At 40.3% G+C, this 19245-nt stretch overlaps 1 protein-coding gene across 1 annotated transcript in view; it reads right to left on the reverse strand.

Annotated features, from left to right (window-relative positions):
* Positions 1-19245, reverse strand: part of SYNE2 (spectrin repeat containing nuclear envelope protein 2) — a 440757-nt gene that overhangs the window by 364919 nt on the left and 56593 nt on the right. The gene's annotated exons all lie outside the window — the stretch shown is intronic.

Consider the following 19245-nt stretch of genomic DNA (forward strand, 5'->3'; position numbering starts at 1 on the left):
ATGTATAACTGGGTCACTTTACCGTACAGCAGAAATTGGCATAACATTGTAAATCAACTATACTTTAACAAAGAGGAAGGAAAGAAAGAAAGAAGGAAGAAAGGAAGGAAGGAAGGAAAGAAAGAAAGGCTTGCGTACATTTTTAGCAGATTTATTTATTTATTTATTTATTTTGGTTATGCCTACAGCACATTGAAGATACCAGGCCAGGGATCAAAGCTATACCACAGCAGTGATCTAGGGCACTATAGCAACAATGCCAGATCCTTAATCCACTGTGCCAGAAGGGAACTCCTGGTAGCATTATTTTTTAAATAAACTTTGCTGTGGAATAATTTACTTAGAATAAAATGCACAGACTTAAGTGCAGTTCAGTGTTTTAATGAATGTATATATTTGAGCTACCATTTCCACAATTAAAATATAGAACATTTACATAACAATGGAAAATTCCCCTAAACCCCTTGGTAGTCCTCCCTTCCTCCAGGCAACCACTGATCTGAGGTCTTCTTTTTTTTTTTTTTTTTTTTTTTTTTGTCTTTTGTCTTTTTAGGGCCACACCCACGACATATGGAGGTTCCCAGGCTAGGGGTTGAATCAGAGCTATAGCTGCCAGCCTACACCACAGCCACAGCAACACCAGATCCAAGCCAGCATCTGCAAACTTTACCATAGCTCACAGCAACACTGGATACTTAACCCACTGACCAAAGCCAGGGATCAAACCTCTGTCCTTGGAGTTCCTGTGGTGGCGCAGTGGTTAACGAATCCGACTAGGAACCATAAGATTGCGGGTTCAATCCATGGCCTTGCTCAGTGGGTTAAGGATCCTGCGTTACCATGAGCTGTGGTGTAGGTTGCAGGCGCGGCTCAGATCTGGCATTGCTGTGGCTCTGGTGTAGGTTGGTGGCTACAGCTCTGATTAGACCCCTAGCCTGGGAACCTCCACATGCCACGGAGAGTGGCCCTAGAAAAGGCAAAAAGACAAAACAAACAAACAAACCTCTGTCCTCATGGTTACTAGTCAGATTCGTTTCTGCTGAGCCATGATGGGAACTCCCTGATCTGACTTCTATCAGCATAGATTACCTTCATCTGTTCTAGAATTCACATAAATGAATTCATACATCATGCATTCTTTTGTGTTGGCTTCATTCCCTCAATATGTTTTTGAGATTCATCTGTGTTTTTGCATGTATCAGTAGTTCATTCATTTTTATTGCTATTTTCCATTGTAGAATATATCACATGATGGTCATTGGGTTATTTTGTTTGGGGTTATTATAGATCACTCTACTGTGAATATTCTGTACAAGTCCTTTTATGTGTGTGTGTGTGTCTATATATATATATAATTGTATATATATAATTATTTCATGTGTGTGTATATATATAATTGTGTATATATAATTATTTCGTGTGTATATATATATATATATATAATTGGTTTTTTTAGGGCCACACCTGCAGCCTAAACCACGGCCACAGCAACACTGGATCCTTACCCCACTGGATTTGAGTTGGGTTTATAGCATGCTGAACCACATGGGAACTCATATCTTTCATTTCCCTTGGGTAAATATCTAGGAATGCAACAGATGGGACATGGAATAGATATATATTTATTTTTATTAAAAAACTGTGAAATTGTTTTTCAAAGTGATTGTACCATTTTACACTTCTACAAGCAATATGCAAGATTTCCAATTACCTCACTTGGTATCATCAGGGGTTTTTTTGGCTGTGCCCACAGCACACGGAAGTTCCTGAACCTGGGCCACATCAGCAGTACAGTAGTGACAATGCTGGATCCTGAACCTGCTGTGCCACAAGATAACTCTCTCATCAGTTTTTTTAAGTGTTAATCATTCTAATTGATGTGAAGAGATATGCCAATGTGATTTTAATATGCATTTCCTTGATGATTAGTGATGTTGAGTATCTTTTCACTTGCTGATTAATATCCATATAAACATACAAACCTGTGTGTATCTTTTGTGAAGTATCTTTTCAAATCTTTTGCCATTTTAAATTGGATTGTTTGTCTTTGTAATGTTGTCAGAGTTCTTTATAAAGTCCATTTATCAGATTTATGTGCTACTTCGCAAATATTTTCTCCCAATCTATGACCTGATGTTTCATTTTCTTACAGGTATCTTTGGAAAACCAAAGATTGTTTTGGGTTTGTTTTTTTTTTTTTTTGTCTTTTCTAGGGCTGCACTCGCAGCATATGGAGGTTCCCAGGCTAGGGACCTAATCCGAGCTATAGCTGCTGGCCTGCACCAGAGCCACAGCAACGCGGGATCCAAGCCGCGTCGGCAACCAACACCACAGATCACGGCAATGTCAGATCCTTAATCCCTGAGCGAGGCCAGGGATCGAACCCGCAACCTCATGGTTCCTAGTCGGATTTGTTAAAACCACTGAGCCATGACCAGAACTCCCAAAGATTGTTTTTTGTTGTTATTGTTTGAAGAAATAAATTATCAAAAAACAGTTACCATCAACTATACTCTAATTTTTGAAAAGTTACCATTCTTACTTTATAAATGAGAAAAATAATGTTCATGATAGATCGCTTACCAAGGCTTCTCATTAGAGTAAGTCCTGAAATGCAGATTATACAGAAACTCTGTGTTTAAAAAGTTGAAAGGTCCCTGGCCAAGGAACTTCCACATGCCTTGGGTGTGGCTAAAAGGAAAGTTGTGAAGAACTGCCAAATTGTTTTCCAAAGTGACTGCACCATTTTACAATCCCTCCAGCAAGGCAGGAGGGTTACAATTTCTCCATATTCTTGCAAACACTTATTATTGTCTGTCTTTCTCATCTTAACTATTGTAGTGTTGTATACAGTGAGTGGTATTTCACTGGTGTGTTTTGTTTGTTTTTGTCACCCACGGCATATGGAGGTTCCCAGGCTAGAGATAGAATAGGAGCTGCAGCTGCTGGCCTATACCATAGCCACCACAACACCACATCCAAGCTGTGTCTGCAACCTACGCCACAGCTCACGGCAACAGCCAGATGCTTAACCCGCTGAGCACAGCCAGGAATCAAACCTGCATTCTCATGGATACCAGTCAGGTTTCCTCTGAGCCACTATGGGGGAACTCCTATTTCACCCTGGTTTTGATTTGCATGTGTTTTTTGGGCATCTGCATATATACTTTTGAGAAATGTCTATTCAGATACTTTTCTCATTTTAAAAATTGGGTTGTTTGTGCTTTTATTTTTGAGTTGGAAGAATTTTTTAATCATTCTGAATATAAGTCCCTTATCTGATACATGATTTGCAAATATTTTCTCTCCTATTCTGTGTGTTACCTTTTATTTCCTGATGATTGCTTTAAAGCATTTTAAAGGTTTGAATTTTGGGAATTCCTGTTGTGGTGCAGTGGTAACAAACCCGACTAGTATCCATAGCTGGAAACTTCCATATGCAGCACATGCTGCCCTAAAAAACAACGAAAAAATTTTAATTTTGATAAAATCAGATTTATCTATTTTTTCTTTTGTTGCTATGATTTGGGGGTCATATTAAGAAACCAACACCTAATCTAAAGCCAGGAAGATATATACCTAGGTTTTCTTCTGCAAGCATTAGAGTTTTGGTGTTTATAATTAGGTCAATGATCCATTTTGAGTTAATTTTTGTATATGGTATGATGCAGCTTCATTCTTTTGCATGTGACTATCCTAATTCCTAACACCATTCATTTAAAAAAACATGTTTTCCCCATGAAATTTTCTTGGGACCCATTTTGAAAATCAATTGACTATAAATATGAGTTACTCATTCCTTTCTGTACTTCTGAATTTAAATCTAATATTATTTCCTACACCCTTAAGAATTTCCTTTAGCATTTCTTATTGTAGCATCATTATTTATAATTGCAAAACAAATGAAAGGTCCCCAAAAATTCATAGATGAAAGAATGGATTAATGAAAAGAACTATTTTCCTACAATAGAATATCATCTAACAGTGAGAATGACTCCACCACAACTACATACGAAAACACAGACAACTCTTAGAAATAAAATATTAAGAACTCTACAAACAACCAGATTTTAAAATGGGGCAGAACTGAATAGACATTTTTCCAAAGTGGAAATGCAGATGGCCAATAGGCACATGAAAAGATGCTCAACCTCACTAGTCATCAGAGAAATGCAAATCAAAACCACAATGAGATATCACCTCACACCTGTCAAAATGGCTATCATCAAAGAGACCACAGGACTTCATATCATGGCTCAGTGGTAATGAACTCAACCAGTATCCATGAGGATTTGGGTTTGATCCCTGGCCTCACTCAGTGGGTTAGGTATCTGGCGTTGCCCTCATCTATGGTGTAGGTGACAAATGTAGCTCAGATCTCAAGTTGCTGTGGCTGTGGTTTGACCCCTAGCCTGGGAACTTCCATATGCTGCAGGTGCAGCCCTAGAAAAAAGAAAAAAAAAAAAGGATACTCAACATCACTAATTATTAGAGAAATGCAAATCAGAATACAATGAGGTATCACCTTACACCAGTCAGAATGATCATCCTCAAAAAGTCTACAAACAATAAATGCTGGAGAGGGTTTAGAGAAAGAGAATCCTCCTACACTGCTGATGGGAATGTAACTTGGTGCAACTACTATGGACATTCTTTTTTTTTTTTTTCTGTCTTTTTAGGGCGGCACCATGGCATATGGAGGTTCCCAGGCTAGGGGTCAAATTGGAGCCAATGCTGCCAGCCTACGCCACAGCCACAGCAAGGTGGGGATGCGAGCCGCATCTGCAACCTACACTGCAGCTCACAGCAACGCTAGATCCCTAACCCACTGAGCAAGGCCAGGGATTGAACCTGCAACCTCATGGTTCCTAGTTGGATTCGTTAACCACTGAGCCATGACAGGAACTCCTTATATGTGTAATTTTAATAATGATACAAATGAACCTATTTACAGAACAGAAGCAGACTCACAGACTTAGAAAATAAACCTATGGTTACCAAAGGGAAAATATGGTGGGGAGGAGGGATAAATTAGGAGTTTAGGGATTAACATATACATACTCTTATATATAAAATAGATAATCAACAAGAACCTACTTTATAGTACAGGGAACTCTACTCAATATTTTGTAGTAACCTACATGGGAAAAAAAATCTGAAAAAGAATGGATATATATATTGAATCACTTTGAAGTACACCTGAAACTAACACAACCTTGTAAATCAACTATACTCCTATATAAAATAAAAATTTAATTAAAAGAGAAAAAATTATAAATGTAAATTAAAATATTAACTGGAATACTTGGATATTTTCAAAATTAGAGTAATATTCAAGGAACGAGGTACTAGAAAACACCGGTAGGAGTATCTCAAAGATAAATATGTACTTTAAAACTTTCCATAAAAGCTTATATTACAATAATTATCATGTATGCATGATAACAGTTTTATCTGTTAAAAAAATGTTATTGCTGCATCTTCATCACCTAGAAAAAGGGTAGGCACATAATATGCACTCGTGAGTCATTCGTTGAATGAATGAACAGAGCCTTATTTTTTCTCTAGGTCAAATTCTTTCCTTTACCAATTACTTAAACTCTGTAAGTACTAACTTGGACTTACAATGTTCTGTATGGTAAAAATTAAGAGACAGTGATATATGTGTGTCATTATTTTCAGAGTAAATTTATTATTACTAAATCAGTCTAAACAATTTTTTTTTTTTTTTTTTGTCTTTTGTCTTTTTTGTTGTTGTTGTTGTTGTTGCTATTTCTTGGGCCGCTCCCGCGGCATATGGAGGTTCCCAGGCTAGGGGTTGAATCGGAGCTGTAGCCACCGGCCTACGCCAGAGCCACAGCAACGCGGGATCCGAGCCGCGTCTGCAACCTACACCACAGCTCACGGCAACGCCGGATCGTTAACCCACTGAGCAAGGGCAGGGATAGAACCCGCAACCTCATGGTTCCTAGTCGGATTCGTTAACCACTGCGCCACGACGGGAACTCCAGTCTAAACAATTTTAAACAAAAAAAAGTCCACAGAAGATTTTTCTAAAAGAGATATTTTAATCTGTGAAATAAATTAAAAAGTTAAACTAAGAAATTCAGGAGTTCTTTAAATATTCTTTGTTATAGAGATCTTGGAATTTATCTACTTAACAAAAATTTACAAAAAATGAGACCACCTTTTGAGATAGAAGATAAAACAGCTTTTGTTCTGTAGGGCAGGACTCTATGTTGGTACATTTATCATTCTTACTAGACGACAGCAAAGCTAACTTGACTAAACACTGTGGTTACTCGAGTGTGGTTAGCATGCCACTGGGAGTTCACGTGATTATTTTAGTTGATGATACACAGACACACCATAAAAAAAAAAAACCCTGCAATTCCATGGATTTCAATGCTTTGGACTAGGTTAAAGTAGGTATTACAATGAAAAGAATAGCAGTCAACCTAAAATATTTTTACAATAATAGCACAGTTGGTATGATGTTATTTCTAAAATTGCGATGATTATAAGTGAAAACCTGAAGTTTCAGAAGCACTAGAATACAGGAATAAGGAAAAGTGTACTAAGCACACTGTATACCATTAATAAGGCGTTGTTAATTTGGTGAGGTTTGGGGAGGAAACCGGGAACCTGGACAGATACTATTTCTAAATGATCCATGGACAATAATTCAAGGACGAAAGATAAACAATTGATATTAAAGACATGGTGCTGGCACCTAGCTGTCACTTTATCATATACAAAGATAGGTATTACTGGTGTCAGTCAGTGATCAACTCAGTGAGTGTCTGTTTGTCTGCTCTATGTCTGTTTTCACATATGTTATCTATTTGAGAAAGAAAAGTACAAGAAGACTAGGACTGTATCTGTGTAGTCTACCTCCTTTCGTACTGGCAGAGCAGAACATCTTGTGACTATTTAATAAATATTTTCATACGAATGAAAGAGCAGTTTATATGATTTGATCCAGGGACAACTTTCTCTTAAAGAATAAGATGCATACAGAAAAAAAATCAAACTACACAGTTCATTGAATTTTCACATACTGAATGAACCCATAAAACTTCATCTTCACCTTGATTTTTAACTAGCTGCACTGCCTAAAATTATTTGTTCACATTTACCTGAATGAAATAAAACACTTGACTACTCATTAAGATTTTGTGCTATGTCAAGTCTTGGAACTTCATAACCGTTGGTGCTTTTAATGTTTAAAGTCTACATGTGGAATAATGAAACTAACTTTTCATATTATTTTTTTCTTCTGCCTCAATATGGTTGGGGGATGGGGGAAATTAGAGCCTTATCTCTGGAGCGCTATGTAATATTCTATTTATTTTAAACAGCTTAAAGTCCAACAGAAATAGGTCTGGTTTGGGGGGGGGGGTTGTTTGTTTTGTCTTTTTAAGGCTGCACTCGCAGTATATGGAGGTTCCCAGGCTAGGGGTCAAATCAGAGCTGTAGCTATCAGCCTACACCAGAGCCACACCAATGTGGGATCTGAGCCGCATCTGCAAAGTACACCACAGTTCATGGCAACGTCAGCTCCTTAATCCACTGAGCGAGGCCAGGGATCAAACCCATGTCCTCATGGATCCTAGTTGGGTTCATTAACTGCTGAGCCATAAAGGGAACTCTGTTCCTTTTTTTTTTTTTTTTTAATGAAAGTCGCAAAGTTTATTTCAAGTTCTCTCTTGTTGCTGGTTTTTTTGTTTTGTTTTGTTTTGTTATGCCACACAGGCAGCATATGGAAATTTCCAGGCCAGAGATTGAACCTGTGACACACAGCAGTGACCAGAGCCACAATGGTAAGAACACAGGAACCTTAACCCACTAGGCCATCAGAGAACTACCAGCAATAGGTCTTATTACCTTTATCTCCACTTTTTTTTTTTTTTTGTCATACCTGTGGTATATGGAAGTTCCTGGGCCAGGGATTGAATCTGAGCTGAAGCTGCAACTTATGCCACACTTGTGGCAATGATGGATTCTTTCTTTCTTTCTTTTTTTTTTTTTTTTTTTGCCTTTTCTAAGGCTGCCCCCGTGGCATATGGAGGTCAGCCTACACCACAGCCACAGCCAACGCCAGATCCTTAACCCACTGAGCAAGGCCAGGGATCAAACCTGCAACCTCATGGTTCCTACTCGGATTCATTAACCACTGCGCCACGACGGGAACTCCAGCAATGATGGATTCTTAACCTACTACTCCACAGCAAGAACTCCTATTTTCTCTCCTTTTGTAAAATTAGAAGTTCAAATAGATACTACAAATACCTTATCACTAACTAATGAAATTACCCTGCTCTGGTATATTTTAAGTAAGTTGCTAATTTAGCTTGCTAAGAATTATGGCTTGGAGTTCCCATTGTGGCTCAGTGGAAATGAATCTGACTAGTATCTGTGAGGACACAGGTTTCATCCCTGGCCTCGCTCAGTGGGTTAAGGATCCGGCATTGCTGTGGCCGTGGTGTAGGCCAGCAGCTACACCTCCAATTTGACCCCTAGCCTGGAAACCTCCTTATGCCCAGGATGCAGCGCTAAAAAGACAAAAAAAAAAAAAAAAAAAAAAAAAAAAGACGGCTTCCTTCTAGCTACTTCTCTTCTGTGACAATAGTCAAACTATAAAACAGAGATGAAGAATCCATCAAATCTAACCCTCCTGTGATAAATGTATTCTAGATTTCTTAGCTGCAACCTAAAATAATAATTTTTCATAATCTTTGTGAGGCATGAGAATGAAATAATGAAAAATATTAAGGAGTTCCTGTCATGGCACAGCAGAGACAAATCCAACTAGGAACCATGAAGTTGTGGGTTTGATCCCTGGCCTCACTCAGTGGGTTAAGGATCCGGCATTGTCATGAACTGTGGTGTATGTAGGTCGCAGATGCAGCTCAGATCTGGCATTGCTGTGGCTGTGGTATAGGATGGCAGCTGTAGCTCTGATTAGACCCCTAGCCTGGGAACCTCCATATGCTATGGGTGCAGCCCTAAAAAGACAAAAGACAAAAGACAGAAAAAAAAAAAAAAAAGAACATGGTTCCCATAAAAAATGTGGTTTCTTAAATATGGAAAATTTTCAAAAAATCTATTTTCTAGTTAGTTTTTAAAATAATGCATATTAGGAGTTCCCTTTGTGCCTCAGCAGGATAAGAACTCATCATGGTCTCCATGAGGATTCAGGTACAAGCCCTGACCTCATTCAGTGGGTTAAGGATCCAGCATTGCTGTGAGCTGTGGTGTAATCACAGATGAGGCTCAGGCCTTAAGTTTCTGTGGCTGTGGCATAGGCTGGGAGCAGCAGCTCTGATTTGACCCCTAGCCCAGGAACTTCCATGTGTTGTAGGTGCAGTACTAAAAAGAAAAAAAAAAAAAACTTATATTATTTCAAGGACCTCTATAGTCACTAAGATTCTTAGGAAAATGAGTATTCTAACATTCTCTAATTGCAAAAGTTAATGGGAAGTACATGTTTTAAGAAAAGAGTTAGGATTAAGACAGCAGAATAGAAGGACTGGAGCTCACCTTCTCTCATGAAAACAACAAAATTACAATCAACTGCTGAACTATCATCAACAAAATAGACTAGAAACTACCAAAAAAGTTATCCTACACCAAAAGACAAAGAGAAGGCAACATCAAGATGGTAGGAGGGATAACGGCAGAATATAAGTAACCCCACACCTCCCACGTGGGCGGCCCACAGACTGGAAAGTAACTGTATCACAGAGACTTACCTACTTGAGTGAGAGTTCTGAGCCTCACATCAGGTCTCCACACCTGGGGATCTGGCATTGGGAGGAGGAGCCCCTTGATCATTGGTGTTGAGGGCCAGAGGGGCTTGGGCACAGGAACTCCACAGAACTGGGGGAAATGGAGAACCCACTCTTGAAAGGCACACCCAGGATTTCATGAGCACTGGCTTCCAGGGTAAAGCAGACTCTCCATAGGAATCTGGGTCAGACCTGCCTGCAGTTCTTGGAGGATCTCCTAGGAAAATGGGGTGATGGTGGCTTGTTGTGGAAGAAGGACTTTTGAGGCAAAGGTCTCGGGAATAATCATCAGCAAGATGGCCATTTTAGAAAAATCTGGCCCCTCCATCAAGGCTGAGAAGCCCCAGTCCAAACAACAAATGAGGTGGGGACACAGCCCCACCCATCAGCAAACAGGCTTACTAAGGACCTCTAGTCACACAGATGCCTTTAATCACACCCAGAGACAAAGCCCCACCCACCAGAGGGATAAGAATCATCTCCATGTACCAGGGGGCAGGCACCAATTCCTCCCATCAGGAAGCCTACAGGAAGCCCCCATACCAGCTTCAGCCACAAGGAAGGCAGACATCAGAAGTGAGAGAAGCTACAACTCTATTCTCAGACACAAGAGAGGCCATGACCCTCTAGCCTGCAAAAAGGGCAGACGAAAAGCTATACAAAATGAAAAGGCAGAGTATTATGACTCAGATAAAAAAACAAGGAAAAAACCCCAGAAAAACAGCTATGTGATTTGGAGAGTACTAACCTCTATGAAAAAGAATTTAGACTAACGATAGTAAAGATGATTCAAGATCTTGGAAATAAATTGGAGGCAAAGATTGATAAATTACAAGAAACAATGAACAAAAAAACCAGAAAATTTGAAGATTAAGCACGCAGAGATGCAAAATATAATAACTGAAATAAAAAATTCACTAGAGGGAGTTCCTGTCATGGCTCAGCAGAAACGAATCCGACTAGCATCCATGAGGATGCAGGTTCAATTCCTGGCCTCAATTAGTGGGGTGGGGACCTGGCGTTGCCATGAGCTGTGGAGCAGGTCGCAGATGTGGCTTGGATTCCGTGTTGCTATAGCTGTGGTGCAGGCCAGCAACTGTAGCTCTGATTGGATCCCTAGTCTGGGAACTTCCATATGCCATGGGTACTGCTATAAAAAGCAAAAAAAAAAAAAAAAAATCGCTAGAAGGAACCAAAAGCAGAACACAGGAGGCAGAAGAACGAATAAGAGAGGTGGAAGACAGACTGGTGGAAATCAGAGATGTAGAACAGATAAAAGAAAAAAGACTGAAAAGAAATGAAGGCAGTTTAAGATAATTCTGGGACAACGTTAAATGTATCAACATCCGTACTGTAGGGGTGCCAGAAGGAGAAGAAAGGACTAGAGAAAATATTTGGATAGATAATAGCTGAAAACTACCCTAACATGGGAAAGGAATCACTCAAATCCAGGAATCACAACTAATACCATATAAAATAAATCCAAGGAGGAACACCCTGAGACACACATTAATCAAACTGACCACAAATAAAGACAAAGACAAAATAAAGACAGTAGCTAGCAAAAACAAACAGATAACATACAAGGGAACCCTGATAAGGCCATAGGCTGATTTTTCAGCAGAAACTCTTCAGGCTAGGTAACGTCCAGGCAGCTCTGAAGGCAGAGTTGAGAGTCGAGGTGCACTGGAGGTTGAGCCTGTGTGAGGGGAGAGACTGCCACGCACAGGACTTGAAACCTGGGCTGTTTTCCCATCCCTCGAGTGAGTGGTGAGAACCGCCAGACTGTTTTCTGCAGCAGCTGTACCATTTTACATTCCCGCCAGCTTGCGCCAGGATTCCAGTGGCTCCACATTGGAGCATTATTCACAATAGCCAAGAAATGGAAGCAACCTAAATGTCCATCAACTGGAGTTCCTGTTGTGGCTCAGTGGTTAACGAATCCAACTAGGAACCATGAGGTTGTGGGTTCGATCCCTGGCCTTGTTCTGTGGGTTAAGGATCCGGCAATGCTGTTAGCTGTGGTGTAGTTAGCAGATTTGGCTCAGATCCCGCATTGCCGTGGCTCTGGTGTAGGCCGGAGGCTACAGCTCCGATTTGACCCCTAGCCTGGGAACCTCCATATGCCGCGGGAGCAGCCCTAGAAATGGCAAAAAGACAAAAAGACAAAAAAAAAAAAAAAATGTCCATCAACAGATGAATGGATTAAGAAGAGGTGGTGCAGGAGGTTCCCATCGTGGTGCAGTGGTTAACAAATCCGACTAGGAACCATGAGGTTTCGGGTTTGGTCCCTGCCCTTGCTCAGTGGGTTAACGATCCGGCGTTGCTGTGAGCTGTGGTGTAGGTTGCAGACGCGGCTCGGATCCCGCGTTGCTGTGGCTCTGGGAGAAAAAAAAAAAAGAAGAGGTGGTGCATATACACAATGGAATACTATTCAGCCACAAAAAAGGACAAGATAATGCCCTTTACAGCAACATGGATGGAACTAGAGATTCTCATACTAGGTGAAAGAGAGGAAGTCCCTGAGATGGTTTGCTCAGCTCTCTCAGAAGAGCTGCCCAGGTGGATGTCACCCTGGTGCAGAAGGGCAATGGAGTCGGCCGAGGCTATCAGCCTCAGGCCCCAGGTGCAAGGCCCACTGCCCAGACGCTCAGTGCCCCAGGAGCCCTGGGCAGCTCAGTGGAGCTGCTGGGCAAATCTTAACTCTAGGATGGCTACAGCAACCTCTCCTAGAAGGTGCTCTCCAGGGTGGACAGGAACCTGCACAACCAGCAGCATCACCCACACTGGCTGATCAAGGAGCACTTCTACCTGTGTAGACCACTCTGGGACACCACTCTTCCCTGTCTATGACGACCTCTCCCCTGTGGCCACCACCTGGCAGAACTTCAACAGTCTGTTCATCCTGGCCAGCCGTCATAGCCGCAAGAAGGGAGACAATTATTACAACTATTAAACTATTGTTTCTGTTTGTTTGTTTGTTTTGTCTTTTAGGGCTGCACCAGAAGCATATGGAGGTTCCCAGGCGAGGGGGCCAATTGGAGCTGTAGCTGCCAACCTACACCACAGCTCACAGCAAGGCTGGATCCTTAACCAACTGAGCGAGGCCAGGGATTGAACCTTCGTCCTCAGGGATACTAGTCAGATTTGTTAACCACCGAGCCACGATAGGAATTCCTTGGTGGGCCTCTGTTTTCTCCTGTGTGTCTCTGGCTTCTTCTTATGATGTGGCTCACACCCCTGATCCATGATGACAACAGATACCACCCTGAGACCTGAGGGCAGGTCACCAAGTTCTTAGTGAGCTGAGGTCAGTTATTGTGTTCATTGTTTGACAGGAATGAATTTCTTCATTAGTGTAGGGGACAGAAGACTTATTGACTGAGACTGTAAATTGTCAGATGGAAGAAAATATTACACGAAAATGGAAATCAAAAGAAAGCTGGAGTAATAATATTCACGTCAGACAAAAAAAGACCTTAAAATAAAGAATGCAATAAGAGACAAAGAAGGACATTACATAATGATCAAAGGATCCACCCAACAAGACATAGGAGTTCCCATCATGGCTCAGTGGTTAACGAACACGACTAGTATCCATGAGGACTCAGGTTTGATCCCTGGCCTCGCTCAGTGGGTTAAGGATCTGGTGTTGCCGTGAGCTGTGGTGTAGGTTGCAGACACAGCTCCAACTGGACCCCTAGCCTGGGAACCTATATATGCCATGAGTACAACCCTAAAAAAAAAACAACAACAACAACAAAAAAAAAACCTAAAAAAAAAGAAGGTATAACAATTGCCAATATATAAGCACCCAACATAGGATCATCTCAATATATAAGGCAACTGCTAATAGCCTTATAAGGAGAAATTGACAATAACACAACAATAGCAGGGGCCTTTAACACCCCACTTATAGCAATGAACAAATCATTCAGACAGAAAATCAATAAGGAAACACAGGCCTTAAATAATGCATTAGGGAGTTCTCACTGCGGCACAGTGGGTTAATGATCTGGCTTTTCTCTGTGGAGGTGCAGGTTCAATCACACCACAGTGGGTTAAGGATCCAATGTGGCTACAGCTGTGGTGTAGGTTGCAGCTTCCATTCAAATTTGACTCCTGATTGGGAACTTCCATACGCTTTGGGTACAGCTGAAAAAGAAAAAAAATGATGCATTAAACCAGAAAGACTTGATCCATCATTAAAATGGCCATACTATTCAAAACAATCTACAGACTCAATGCAATCCCCATCAAATTAGCCATGACATTTTTCACAGAACTAGAACAAACAATCCAAAAGTTTAGATGGAACCATGAAAGACCCAGAATTGCCAAAGCAATCCTGAGGAACAAATACCAAGCAGGAGGCATAACTCTCCCAGATTACAGACAATATTACAAAGCTACAGTAATCAAGACAGTGTGGTACTTGTACAAAAACAGACATACAGACCAATGGAGCAGAATAGAGAACCCAGAAATAAACCCAGACACCTGTAGTCAATTAATCTTTGACAAAGGTAGCAAGAATATAAAATGGGGAAAAGACAGTCTCTTCAGCAAGTGGTGCTGGAAAACCTGGACAGCTGCATGTAAATCAATGAAACTAGAACACACCCTCACAGCATGCACAAAAATAAACTCAAAATGGTTTAAAGACTTAAACATAAGACAAGACACCATCAAACTCCTAGAAGAGAACATAGGGAAAACATTCTCTGACACCAACCATAGAAATGTTTTCTTAGGTCAGTCTCCCAAGGCAACAGAAATAAAAGCAAAAATAAACCAATGGGACCTAATCAAACTGACAACATTTTGCACAGCAAAGTAAACCATTAAAAAAAAAAAAAAAAGACAACCTACAGAATGGGAGAAAATAGTTTCAAACAATGCAACTGACAAGGGCTTAATCTCTAAAATATACAAAGAACATAGATAACAGCCACAAAAAAAAAAAAAAGAAAAGAAAAGAAAACCAAAAAAAACAAAAAACCAACCTGATTGAAAAATCTCCAGAAGACCTGAAAAGACGTTTCTCCAAAAAAAGACATACAGGTGTTCCCTTCGTGGCTCAGTGGTTAATCCGACTAGGAACCCTGAGGTTGAGGGTTCAATCCCTGGCCTTGCTCAGCGGGTTAAGGATCCGGGTTGCCGTGAGCTGTGGTGTAGGTTGCAGACACGGCTCAGATCCCGAGTTGCTGTGGCTCTGGCGTAGGCTGGTGGCTACAACTCCGATTAGACCCCTAGCCTGGGAATCTCCATATGCCACGGAAGCTGCCCTAGAAAAGGCAAAAAGACAAAAAAAAAAAAAAAAAAAAAAAAAAGACATACAGATGGCCAACAGGCACATGTAAAAAATGTTCACCATTGCTAATTATTACAGAAATGCAAATCAAAACTACCAAGAGGTACCACCTCACATGGGTCAGAATGGCTATCATTAATAAGTCAACAAATAACAAATGCTGGAGAGGGTATGGAGAAAAGGGAAACTTCCTACACTGTTGGTGGGAATGTAAATTGGTACAACCACGATGGAAAACAGCATGGAGGTGCCTTAGAAAACTATATATAGAACTACCATATGACCCAGCAATCCCACTCTTGGGCGTATATCTGGACAAAACTTTCATTGGAAAAGATACATGCACCCCTATGTTCACTGAAGCCCTATTCACAATAGCCAAGATATGGGAACAATCTAAATGTCCATCAACAGATGATTCGATTAAGAAGATGTGGTATATAGGAGTTCCCATCATGGCGCAGTGGTTAACGAATCCAACTAGGAACCATGAGGTTGCGGGTTCGATCCCTGGCCTTGCTCAGAGGGTTGAGGATCCAGCGTTGCCGTGAGCTGTGGTGTAGGTCGCAGACGCGGCTCGGATCCCTCGTTGCTATGGCTCTGGTGTAGGCCAGCGGCTACAGCTCTGATTCGACCCCTAGCCTGGGAACCTCCATATGCCGCGGGAGCGGCCCAAGAAAAATAGCAAAAAGACAAAAAAAAAAAAAAAGAAGATGTGGTATATAGACACAATGGAATACTTCTCAGCCATAAAAAAGAACAAAATAATGCCTTTTACAGCAACATGGATGAAACCAGAGACTCTCACATGAAGTGAAGTAAGTCAGAAAGAGAAAGACAGATACCATATGATATCACATATCTTTTCTATCTACAGAAAAGAAACAAACTCATAGACCGTGGAGAATAGACTTGTGGTTGCCAAGGGGGAGGGAGTGGGATGGACTCGAGCTGGGATTAATAGATGCAAACTATTTTATTTGGAATGGATAAGCGATGAGATCCTTCAAGCACAGGGAACTATAGTCACTTGTGATGGAACATGATGGAGGATAATGTAAGAAAAATAATGTAGTTATATGTAAAACTGGGTCACTTTGCCGTAGAGCAGAAATTGACAGAACATTGTAAATCAACTATAATAGAAAAAATAAAAATAAATAAATAAATAAAAAGAAAAATCTTGAAGACAAATAATTTTAATATTCCTAAGACAACATAACTAGTAAATGACAAAGCTGAGACTTAAACTCAGGTCTGATTGTAAATTATTCAACATAATATTTTATAGTACTCATCTCAGAATACTGACTTTAAGTCGCATCATTTAATTAAAATGATATAAAAATTGTAGAACTTTTTGAAATGAAAAACTGGTTTCAAAAAATCAAAAAATGTTGGAGTTCCCTGGTGGCTTATCAGGTTACAGATCAAGCCTTGTCACTGCTGTGGTTCAGGTTCAATTCCTGGCCTGGGAATTTACAAACGCTGTGGGTGTGCCAAAAAAAAAAAAAAGATAAAAAATGTTAACCTAATTCCTTCATTTGAATCATTCTTGGGGTCAAAAGAATTGACAAATGAAAGACCAGGCACAGAGAAGGTCTTTCTAAACTTCTCTTACTTCTCAATCTTCTGCAGCTGGAAAATAGTTTCGATTGACATTCTAAAATCTCTTTCCAATTGCTTTTCATTTATACTGAAATCGCCAAGTGGGAAGTAAAGTGAGTTCTTAAACTAAAAGACTGTTAAAGTGACATTTATAGAGAGTGGCTCCTTGTCCAGGTAATTCACTTTCTCCTCAAAACATTTTAATGAGCCACATTAAAGAGAGGACAGCACAAAACAAGAATCCTCACTCTTGTCTCTTTCTTTCTTCAATTCTTCCTTTCTTTGCTTTGGAAAGCATTAATAGCCTTTGACTCTCCTCTCCCTGTGTAGCATATGCCATATCCTACCGTGCGTCCATCTGTTCCATTTCCATCTAACCTCAGGGATAGAGAAACACATTCAAGGGCTCAAAAACCATATGCTAGTGGGATTTTTGTTTTTATTTTGTTAATAAATACAACGGGAAAAGAAGAAATGAGGAAAATTGTTGACTCATCTTTGTGATTCCTTGACTAGAGACATGTTCACTATTATAATTTTAAAATTGAAATATAACGTACTTTATGTTTTGAGGACTTGGATAGCAAAAACGATGTGAAAGATGAAAAGAATATTGGAGAGCTGTTCTGACTGCCTTCCATTCTCAGAAGAAAGTTGGTCCTGGGCTGGAAACAGAACAGGTTATGAAACATGAAAGGAGTCAACTTACCCCCAAATGAACTGACTAAAAGGACAACGAAAAGTTCTTTACTAGACTCAACTTTGAAAACGGCCATTCCTCAGGCTTTGGATGCTTCCGGATCTTCTGGCCAAATCCTAAATTTTGTACAAGAAATTCCTTCCCAATTTCCCTTTGAAGTAAATTATCCTGAGATAAGATTAGTCTGGGTCATCTGGTGGTATCTTCTGCTAGAAAAAAGAAAGAAATATGCCATTCCAAAACCAAAGAATTTAACTTTCGTAATATAAAAAGCGGAAGACTATGTTTCTTTTTCAAGGGCAACAGTGACACCAAGTGGACAAAATACTTCAGTAATTTACCAAATAGACCTAAATACTCTTTATTTCTATCATTAAGAAAAAAATATGCTTTTAGGAGTTCCCATCATGGCTTGGAGGTAATGAACCCAACTAGGATACAGGTTCAATTCCTGACCACTCTCAGTGGGTTAAGGATATGGCGTTGCCATGAGCTCAGATCTTGCATTAGTGTGGCTGTGGTGTAGGATGACAGCTGCAGCTCTGATTAGACCCCTTGCCTGGGAACTCCTATATGCTGTGGGTACAGTCCTAGAAAGACAAAGAAAAAAGAAAAGAAAAGAAAAAACATAAACTTTTAACAGTTTATATCTTCATAAATGTCTTCTCCCCCTAGATTCAGGTCAGTGGCCACTGATAGCAAAATTTTCCCACACATATTCTAAAAAAGGCTCTCTGTGATTTGTATGCCCAGGGCCTTGGGCCCCACAGAGTTGTTCATCAGGATACTAGGTAAATCCAGCACCCACAGAATTCATTTGGGCAGGGAATGAGACCTGTTCCCAGCCACTTTTCAACCCTTTATCAGAACTTTGATGTGTTCTGACAAGCAGCCGCACTTTAGAGGAGGCTCTGTTCATATCCCTTCAAGGTACTTGGAGATTAAAGTGAAAGAGTATCTCTCAGAGGCCAGGGATGGAGTCTAGTTAGAGTCCGGAAAGGTGAAAAAGGATTAAAGTAAGATTTCTAGGTATGAGGTGTGCATGAAGTTTCTTAATTCTACACTTTAATAGACTAACCTAGAGTAAATATAAATTAAGCAACCAAGCAATCAAGCAAGTAGGCCAATGATAAGTTCTAAATTGCTCTTTGTTCTCTTTCAAGTTTTTTTTCTTTCTTTCTTTTTTTTTTTTTTTTTTTTTAGGGCTGCACCTGGGGCATACCAAAGTTCCTGGGCTAGGGGACAGATCAGAGCTATAGCTGCTGGCCTACACCACAGCCACAGCAACTTGGGACCCGAGCTGCATCTGTGACCTATACCACAGCTCATGACAATAAGCAAGGGCAGGGATGGAACCGAGTCCTCATGCATACTAGTTTGGTTTGTTACCACTGAGCCATGGTGGGAGCTCCCAGTTATTTCAATTTTAAATCCCTTTATCTTTTCAGTGTGTGTATTGCTTCCTGCCATACAAATGGAAGAAAAAGAAAACAAAACCTATTCTTCATTTCTTCACTAGAAAACTGATGAAGCGGGAGTTCCCATTGCGGTGCAGTCCAACCTACACCACAGCTCATGGCAATGCCAGATCCTTAACCTACTGATCGAGACCAAGGATCGAACCTACAACCTCATGGTTCCTAGTCAGATTCATTTCCGCTGTGTCACCGCAGGAACTCCACTCATATTATTTCTAGTAATATATTTAAACATAGCATGCTATTGCACTTATTTATTTAACAACTTTATTGAGGTAAAATTTACATAATTTAAAATTCGCAGATTTTAACAGTACAATTCAGTAATTTTTAGTAATGCAACAATCACCACAA

The sequence above is a fragment of the Sus scrofa genome, chromosome 1, assembly GCF_054392235.1.
Source record: "Sus scrofa isolate SSC_HxYL_T2T_F1_AM1 chromosome 1, Sscrofa_HxYL_maternal_Yorkshire_Landrace_v2.0, whole genome shotgun sequence".
Classification (NCBI taxonomy): Eukaryota; Metazoa; Chordata; class Mammalia; order Artiodactyla; family Suidae; genus Sus; species Sus scrofa.